Raw genomic sequence first — 8,790 nt, forward strand, 5'->3', positions numbered from 1 at the left:
TCATGAGGGTTGTTTGTGATGTAATTCCAAGGAGACTTTGGCAAGAAGGAAGCATTTATTTGTTTTGATGTGTTCAATTTTGCATTCATTTTATATGACACTAGTGTTGCCCACCTTAGAGTTTAGTACTGGACAAATTGCTAAATAATTAAGATTTTTATTATTCTGTTTGACAATTTCTTGATTCTTTTCCTCAGGACTCATGAGAAGTTAGCAAGCCCCATAAAAATGTGTGTGCCCTCCACTGCAGCCAGGCTGGTCCTCCAAAGGACCCCTGGACACTCAAACACCATTTCTGATGCAGTGCCTTTGCTCAAACTGTTTTGTTTGCCAGGAATGTCCTGTTTTCTGTTTGCTCCTATGTTGTTGTTGTTGTTTTTAACACCTTTATTAGAGTATAATTGCTTTAAAATGGTGTGTTACTTTCTGCTTTATGACAAAGTGAATCAGCTCTACACATACATATATCCCCATATCTGCTCCCTCTTGCATCTCCCTCCCACCCTTCCTATCCCACCCCTCTAGGTGGCCACAGAGCACCGAGCTGATCTCCTTGTGCTATGCAGCTTCAAGGTCCATCTCTTTCCTGAGATCAGATTGTAAAAAAACACTAGGCTGGCAGTGAGAAGACCTAGTTGTGTGAGATTTGCAGAGTCACTTGAGATATTTGAGCCTGTTTCTCCAATTGTAAAATGAGAGCTTTCAACAGGTCAATTCAATATACAGGTATTAAGCAATTAGCTTATAAATAAGATTTTAATAGATGCTGACATACAGAGATATTATCTCTTTTGGGGAGAATTAGGAAACTGGATGGGGAAAGACAAATAGAGGTATATATAGAAATAATTACAACAGGAAGATACTCTTATACAATATGGGAGATTGTGTCAATGATTTCCAAAAATCCACCAAGCTGATATTCTGTATTTCTGTGCTCTCATAGGGTTGTTTTGGGTTTTCTTTAACATTTTATACTTAGTTCATCATACTGTTTAGATGGGTTAAACTTCTTTCCTCAACTAAACTAAACTATAAATAGATCTTTCAAAGAAATACATTTGCAATATGTTGTAGAGCTGACAAAGAGATTTCATTTGTGATAGCTAAATAAATCATCACATTAAATCAGTGAGCTAAATTAATCTTCTTTTACTGAGGAAGGAACTCTGAGAAATAAAACATCTTCTTATCCAATGTCATACAGATAAGTGGAAGAGCTACTGTCTAAGGGTCACTGGTTTTCCTTCTGTGCCATGATGCTTAGTCCTCATGACCTTAAACCAGGATTCTCTCTCTCTTTCTCTCTCTCTCTCACTCACACACATACATACACACATCTCTTCTTTACAGTTTTGTTAAGAAGCAACATTATGGAGAAGTACAAGCCTATCCATGTCACCTCCCTTTTCTACACTACTCTTATCCCCGAATGCCCCTGCTTCTTTCACTTTGTCTGTCTCATCAGAACAGGCATTCCTCTCCTCTCTATAACTAACCCTTTGTCAAACATCTGAGCAATGCACTCCATCTCCTCCCACCCATATCAAGACTTTTCTCTCTTAATTCTTCCTTCTCAGTGGCTCTTCCTCTCCTCTCACTGAAAAATGTTCAGATGCCCATTCATCCAAACTCAACAACATGAAGTGACCACTCTGCCCAAGCCTTGAACTGAGTATTGGGGCAACAAAGATAAGACATGGTTTTGTCCTCAAAGAGCTTATCATCAAGTCTTGGGAGTCAGAAAAGACCATAGAATTAATTCACTTAAGGAAACTCTTGTTCTTACTAAATTTTGAGTGTAGACCAAGGGAAGATTGTAACGTAACAAACTGAAAACTGTGACAATCCTGGCCAAACACCCAACCACACACTCAAAACTGGTCCACTTGCTGCTTTCTATAAATGTCCCAGTGATGGTTTTTCCCCAAGCCTGACTGCATGGTGTTCTCTACACCTTAAATTGCTAGAAGAAGGGGGTGCCTTCTTCAAAGATCTTAGGCTCATCATCCCATCCTGTTCCCAAAAGTGCCCGACTTTCCTTATAATTATATAAGCATGTTTTATACCACCTACATCTTGCAAAGGGGATCAAGTTTCAGGGTTTGGCGCACATACCTCTGCTTAGTCTCACATGATTTTGAAGACAAAGGGCTCCCTGTCCATGAACAAGAAAGAGGACAATGCTCCCTTTTTTTCTTTTCTTTTATTTTTTTAAGTTATTTTTAGCATTCAGGATTTCTCTTTTAAATTTTATTTATTTATTCATTTATCCATTTTCGGCCTGTGCACAGAGGCGAGGACCCTCTCCAGTTGCGGTGTGCGGGCCTCTCACTGTTGCGGCCTCTCCCGTTGCGGAGCACAGGCTCCGGATGCGCAGGCCCAGCGGCCATGGCTTACGGGCCCAGCCGCTCCGCGGCATGCGGGATCCTCCCAGACCAGGGCTCGAACCTGTGTCCCCTGCATTGGCAGGCAGACTCTCAACCACTGTGCCACCAGGGAAGCCCAATTCTCCCTTTTTAATTTACTGTCCTGCCAACCTGCTCCCCACCTTCCTCAATGAAAAATCTTTGATGGACTGGTCCCCTTTACATTGTAATTTGTGATGTAACAACTCCAAGGTACAAGCAGTAATTACTTTGTAATTATTAAGTACTTAGAGACAGCAGAATATAACTCATGTGGGGATAGGGTCATTCACTTATTAGTAGCACTGAACTGCCTTTTTAAGAATAATAGACCCAACATTGTGGTTTGATGCATTGAGAGTTTTTCCTGCTCAACCAAAGTCCTTGTGGCGTAAGATTAGATACACCAACAACAGCTATTGTAATTATAGGTAGTCTTCTGACCAAAGACTAGTGGATGGCCAACCATTTCACCTCATATATAACATCTACAGCTATGATAAAGGCTAAAAGAATAAAGATGGTGTACCACAGAAGCATATAATAGGAGGCCTGAACTATTCTAGGGAAGGGAAAGGAAGTGAGAGAAAACAGTTCAAGCTGAAAACTGTCAAATAATGGGAATTAGCCTGAGAAGGGAGAAGGGGGCTTTCACACAGAGGGAAAGCATGGTCAAAGCCCTGGGGGAGGAAAAAACATGGCACTCCAGGAACTTCCAGACAACCTGTGGGACCAGAATGAAGTGAGCCAGAAGGCAGTGGTGAGCTCAGAGGCTGAAGCCAGGTCAGGGTAAGGGTTAGGGTTAGGGTTAGGCAGGAGCCAGGTGAATTCCTTAGCAGCCAAGCTATGGATTTTGGACCTGACCTTAAAGAAATAGAAAGTCAGTTAAGGAGTTTGAGCTGAGGGTACTATAATCAGATTTCTTGTCTGAAAAGATGACTCAGTCTGCTACACAGGAAAGTAGATCAGGGGAATTGGCTAGAAGGCAATCAGTTAGAAAGACATTACAGACGTTAAGGGGAGGAAGAGGGCAGCTGGCCTATACCTGGTTGGGGGAGGGGGTAGGAATTAATAGCAGCCCGAGGCCACTTACAGGCAGAGCGACATGGCCTGTTCTGTCTGACGTCGGCCCTGCACTCTTTCCCATTAATCACCATCGAGTGGGTCTACAGGTAATCCCTGAGCTCTTCTGACAGCATACACATTTACATTTGCTCCTTTCCATCTAATCTGAAGCACAGATTAGACGGGAAGGAGCGTGTTAACCCTTTGGTATAGGACCTGGAATATGGACATACAGGCTCAGCAAATACTGGCTGGCATTGCTTCATTCTACTCCCTGTCTTACCTGCATCACAGCTCTGAGCTCCGTGAGAGGAAAAGTGAGGCTCCTGTATCTCTTAATCTCCGGCACTTGGCACGGTCTCTGGTGTATATCAGGTTATCAGTAAGTTCTTGTTGAATAAATGAATGAACTGAATTAAAACCTTTGTCAAGTTAAGAATTTTGGCTTTAGAACCTCCTGTTCCCTTTTTCTGCACTCTAAGGGGTCCAGGGCACTCAAAATCAAGTCCCTAAAATATCTATTAAAGGCCATCTAGGAACTTCTGAAGAGCAGGGATTATCCCTGCTCAGGGCCTGTAAAAACCCAGAGGAGGGGCCTCCCACAGAACATAGCCAAAGATGGGGTTCTCGACAAGGTCACTTGAGGACAAGGTTGCCCAAGGCAATGGGGCTGGTACAGGAAGAGGTGCAAAGAGCAGGAAGGCAGTGCACAGCCTCAAGTCTTCAGGACAGTCAAGTGAATGAGGCTGGAAGCTTAACAAGCTGAGAGCAGTTTAAGATATGAGGTGGGGGATGAGATCGGCAAGGGTTCAGAACTGAGACCATGAGAGCTAGCAGGGTGGACCTGCCCCGATGCACGGTGACCGTGGTACAGGCATAGCAGGCTTGCAGCCTGGAGAATTGTCGTGCATGCAGATGTGGGTGCAGGGCTGGAGTGTCCTTTCCATGAGAAGGATGCGGCTCCCATCACTGGGATGCAGGCCTCTGGGACTGGGTACCATGGTGGAACAAATGCATAGAGAAACTTTTCAACCTTCTCAGAGCTCACTTGTGCCATTTATACACTGTGATCCAGAAAGCTGCAACTCTGCCAAGGGAGAAAGCAAATACGAAAGATTTTAAAAGCTTTGATATTTTATTCCTTTGTGAATTTAGTGGAACTCCTTAGGTGAAATGTGTTTTCACACATCGCTAAATTATGGATGGAAGCTGAAGAAGTACACAGGGAAAGGTATCCTCTCTCAGGATGTTCTGAGAAAAGCAGGAAGTCAGTCAGGAGGAACACTGATGTGAGAAGTTTCAGACCAGGGAGGTGTAGTCAGGAAGAGGGCCCGAGAAACTCTTATATATCCCCAAAAGTGTTCAAGGGCCCCAACTGAAAGTCCTTCCTGTCACAGATGGAGGACTGGGAAAGGAAGATGGGGAGGAAGACTTGGGGTCACCTGTGCTCGCAAGCCAGCAAGCTCTGGTGTATAGGACATAGACTCTGAGGTCAGACAGGCCAGAGGTCAAGTCACTGTGGAAATAGCCCAGGCATCCCTAACATCATGACCCTTCGGCCACCTTCTCTGTGAAGTCTGGGTGACTAAAACTGTTCAGCAAGATTATTTGAATATGAAAAGAGATAAAGGATGTAAAGCAACTGGCATGGTTCCTGGCCCTCTTGAGATATTCCCAAGGTTCATACATTTAATAAGCATTTAAGGCTTCCCTGGTGGCACAGTGGTTGAGAGTCCGCCTGCCGATGCAGGGGACGCGGGTTCGTGCCCCGGTACGGAAAGATCCCACATGCCGCGGAGCGGCTGGGCCCGTGAGCCATAGCCGCTGAGCCTGTGCGTCCGGAGCCTGTGCTCTGCAACGGGAGACGCCACAACAGTGAGAGGTCCGCGTACCGCAAAAAAAAAAAAAAAAAAAAAAGCATTTAATGAGCACCCACTCACCCACTATTTACCAGGCCATGTTCTAAGTATAAAGAAGGTAGTAGTTAGCAAAACAAAATTCCTGTCCTCCTGAAGCTTATACTTGAGAGAGGATAACAGAAAAAAAAAAAAAAGGTAAGCAAATAAGTTATAGGTAGGGAGCAATAAATGTCATAAAGGTGTAAAGTGATGTAAGCATTTTTATGTAGGATGGATGGGAAGTGATCAAATTTGAGCAAATATCCAAATAAGGATGAGGGACAGAACCATGCACAGAACTGGAGGAAGAACATCTGAGGCAAACAGAACACCAAGAGCAAAGATCCTGAGATGGGGTGTACTTGGTGTGTCCAAGCAGCTGTGGTCAGAGCTTCTTCCCCTTCTTCTGTTCCTTCAGGATGACTTCTGTTCCATCAGCCGTGTCCGTCAGACCTCTTGGAGAGACGCATTCCAAACCCACCCCCTTTATCTGCAAGCAGAGCATTGGCCTCCTTCAGAGAGGCAGGCTTCTCTCAGAGAACTAACGTGTCTCCAGGCCCAACGCCTGGCAGTGGGCAGGCAGACCCCATGCCAGGTGGGACTCCTGGTTATCACAGCCTCTCAGGATCGCTTCTGGGGTACACGCCTCGGGAGGGAGGGAGATTATCCACAAGAAGCAAGTGTGAGATGGAAGATGGAGAGAGAGTGGGGAAGGCGACCAAGAGGTCCACAGACACACCCCAGGGAGGCTCTCCCCACACTGTTTAATGGAAAAGGCAGAAGGGAAGTGTGTAGTATTTTATTTTTCGTTGTTGGCTTTGGAGAGCTAAAAAAGAATCCGCCCCTTATGATTCTAGCCCAGCTTGCAAAACGTTTTGTTATTTTAGCTCTGAGTCTGTAGTTAGCAGATTGTCAGTTTGGCCTCACAGTGATGTGACAGCCAAAAAAGCTTAAACATTTTAATTTCCTGAGCAGGTGCAAGTATCAGGATTGGTTTTAGAATCCCAGCGGAAAAAAAAATGGAAATGGAGAAGGAAAGTGGGACCGGTGTTTTGCGCTTGTGTGTGGTGGAGTGGAATGAGGTAGGAGGGGAGGGGGAGATGAAGCCAAACCAAGGGGAATCTAAGCACATGAGAGAAGAAACACAAGAAATAGAAGAGGGCAGTAGCAGAAGGGGTCGGAGGTTACTGCAGAGAAATCACTAGAAATCTGCAGTTCAAAGGGAAACGGTTCTTCTCCTGATTTGCTCCCCTGCTAGGCACAGTCGCATGCAAGATCAAGGTCATCATCAACCCACAGAGTGCCCTTGTGAAACTGTGAAAAATGCTCTTCCCCCAGCAGACATGGCCACTGCTCTGACTGCTTGTCTTGGTGAGCTGAGCGTGGGCTGCATTTCACCCCCATGCATGTTCTGTTGTGCAGATCACAAATGTACACCTTTTCCTGGAGATCCTGTTCATACTATAAAACTCACTTTAAGTAAGGCAGCAGGACTTTGGAATGTTGAGAAAGAAGGAAGCAGTGAATGGGGAGAGGGGGAAGCAGCGGTTAAAATGATGCAACTCTACAGACTTGGCTACGAGAATGTCAGATAGTTCAGGCACCAAGGCCACATCACAAAGGGAGGAACAAATTTCCTAGCATGGAGCCAACAAGTCGGTGGGAAGAGTCAGGACGCCTGCCCAGGCCCCATGCTCTGTGACTGCCTTTCTACCACACTCAGCTTCACACAGCCAGTAGATGAATGAATACCTTTCTGAATGCATACATCTTAGCCCATCCCAAACTTCCAGTGATGTGGGAAGGGAAGGAATGCTGAGATAATGTAATGACTATCGCACATGTGCCTGAAGGCTGCATTTGCGCTAATTGATTCAACAGGGACTCCTTCTGCATTCACTATGTGCTAAAGATTCTGCTAAGGGTTGGTCGTGTAACAGCAGTAAGATCATCATGATCCCTTTCCTCAGGTGGTCAGTGTGATGATTAAAAGAGATAAAGCAAAAGCAGTACACAAAGTGGTTAAGAGCACAAACTGGTGCGGTAATAATAATAATAATGGTTCCTGCCTTATGCAATTGTTTAACGTCTAAATTTGATAGGATGGGCAAGTTAGCACAGTGCATGGCTCAAAGTAGTTTCTTAATAACACATTATCTTTTCATATTTTTTTCCTCCTCCCCAACTCTAGATATGAGAAGAAACACCCAGTTTCAGATGTACAAAGCTAGAAGAGTGTTGTTCTCACCATTATAATAAGAAAAAAGCCCTTTAATTTATTTTCTTGAACTCATTAGATAACTGAGGTCACAGGGCAAAAAAATGAGACTTTGGAGAAAGAGTCACCTACGAAAAGAAACAGGACCCAATGAAACACTACTGAATGCCAATAAGAAGATTCAGCAAGAAAATTTTGATGAATTACTAAGATCTGAATGAGCTCTAGTGTGAGAGTGTGAAGCCCCTGCAGCACAGACATAGAGAGGTCCAAACCTCTCGAAGGCTTTTCTTCCAGGACCCCACCAGCTGCTCACATGTTAGATCAGGGAGGATCCTGAGAATGCCCCATCATGAAGCTGTTTGGGGGGTGCTAGACAGTAGGCACTATCTGAGGTCTGTCCACATCCATTTTTCAATCCTTCCTACAGAACAAAAACCTTAATCTGTAGTAGAAAGGGCAAAAAAAGCAGTATTCTGAGAAAGCCTACCACAGCAGAGGAAGGAAACAGGAAGAAACAATCTACCCATGGAAGACAGGCACTGATACATGTTAGCCCACCATTACCTCTGATAAAGGACATCTACAAACAAACAAACAAAAATTAACTCTACACTTAGCTTCATACGTAATGGTGAAGGATTGAATTATTTTCTCCTAAAATTGGGAACAACCCAAGGATGTATGTTCTCACCAATTTTATTCAACATTGTACCAATGGTCTTGGTCAGAGAAACAAAGCAAGAAAAAGAAAGGAAAGGCATACAGATAAACAAAAGAAGAAATAAACTGTTTCTATGCACATATTACATAATTTTCTGTATAGAAATTTCCCAAGAATCTAGTTACTACAACTAAACTAACCCTAAACAGTGAGTCTACCAAGGTCACAGAAAATAGGATCAATGTACCAATATTCTATGATGATACTGTATATGATTGACAAGTTGAACCTATAATTTATATGGACAAGCAAAGGAACTGGAATAACCAGACGCTATTCTAAAAATGAACAAAGTTGGGCTATTCATGCTACCTGATAATATAAAGCTACAATGATAAAGACAGTATTACTGGAAAAAAGATAGAACAGAACAGAGTGCTCAGAAATTGACTCATACTTCTATGGTTTTTGACAAAGGGACAAAGAAAATTTAATGAAGACAGGATAATGTTTTGAACAAATGATCCTGAAACAACT

The sequence above is a fragment of the Delphinapterus leucas genome, chromosome 8 (assembly GCF_059928025.1).
Source record: "Delphinapterus leucas isolate spDelLeu-1000000601 "Yukka" chromosome 8, BTC_Dleu_Yukka2, whole genome shotgun sequence".
Lineage (NCBI taxonomy): Eukaryota > Metazoa > Chordata > Mammalia > Artiodactyla > Monodontidae > Delphinapterus > Delphinapterus leucas.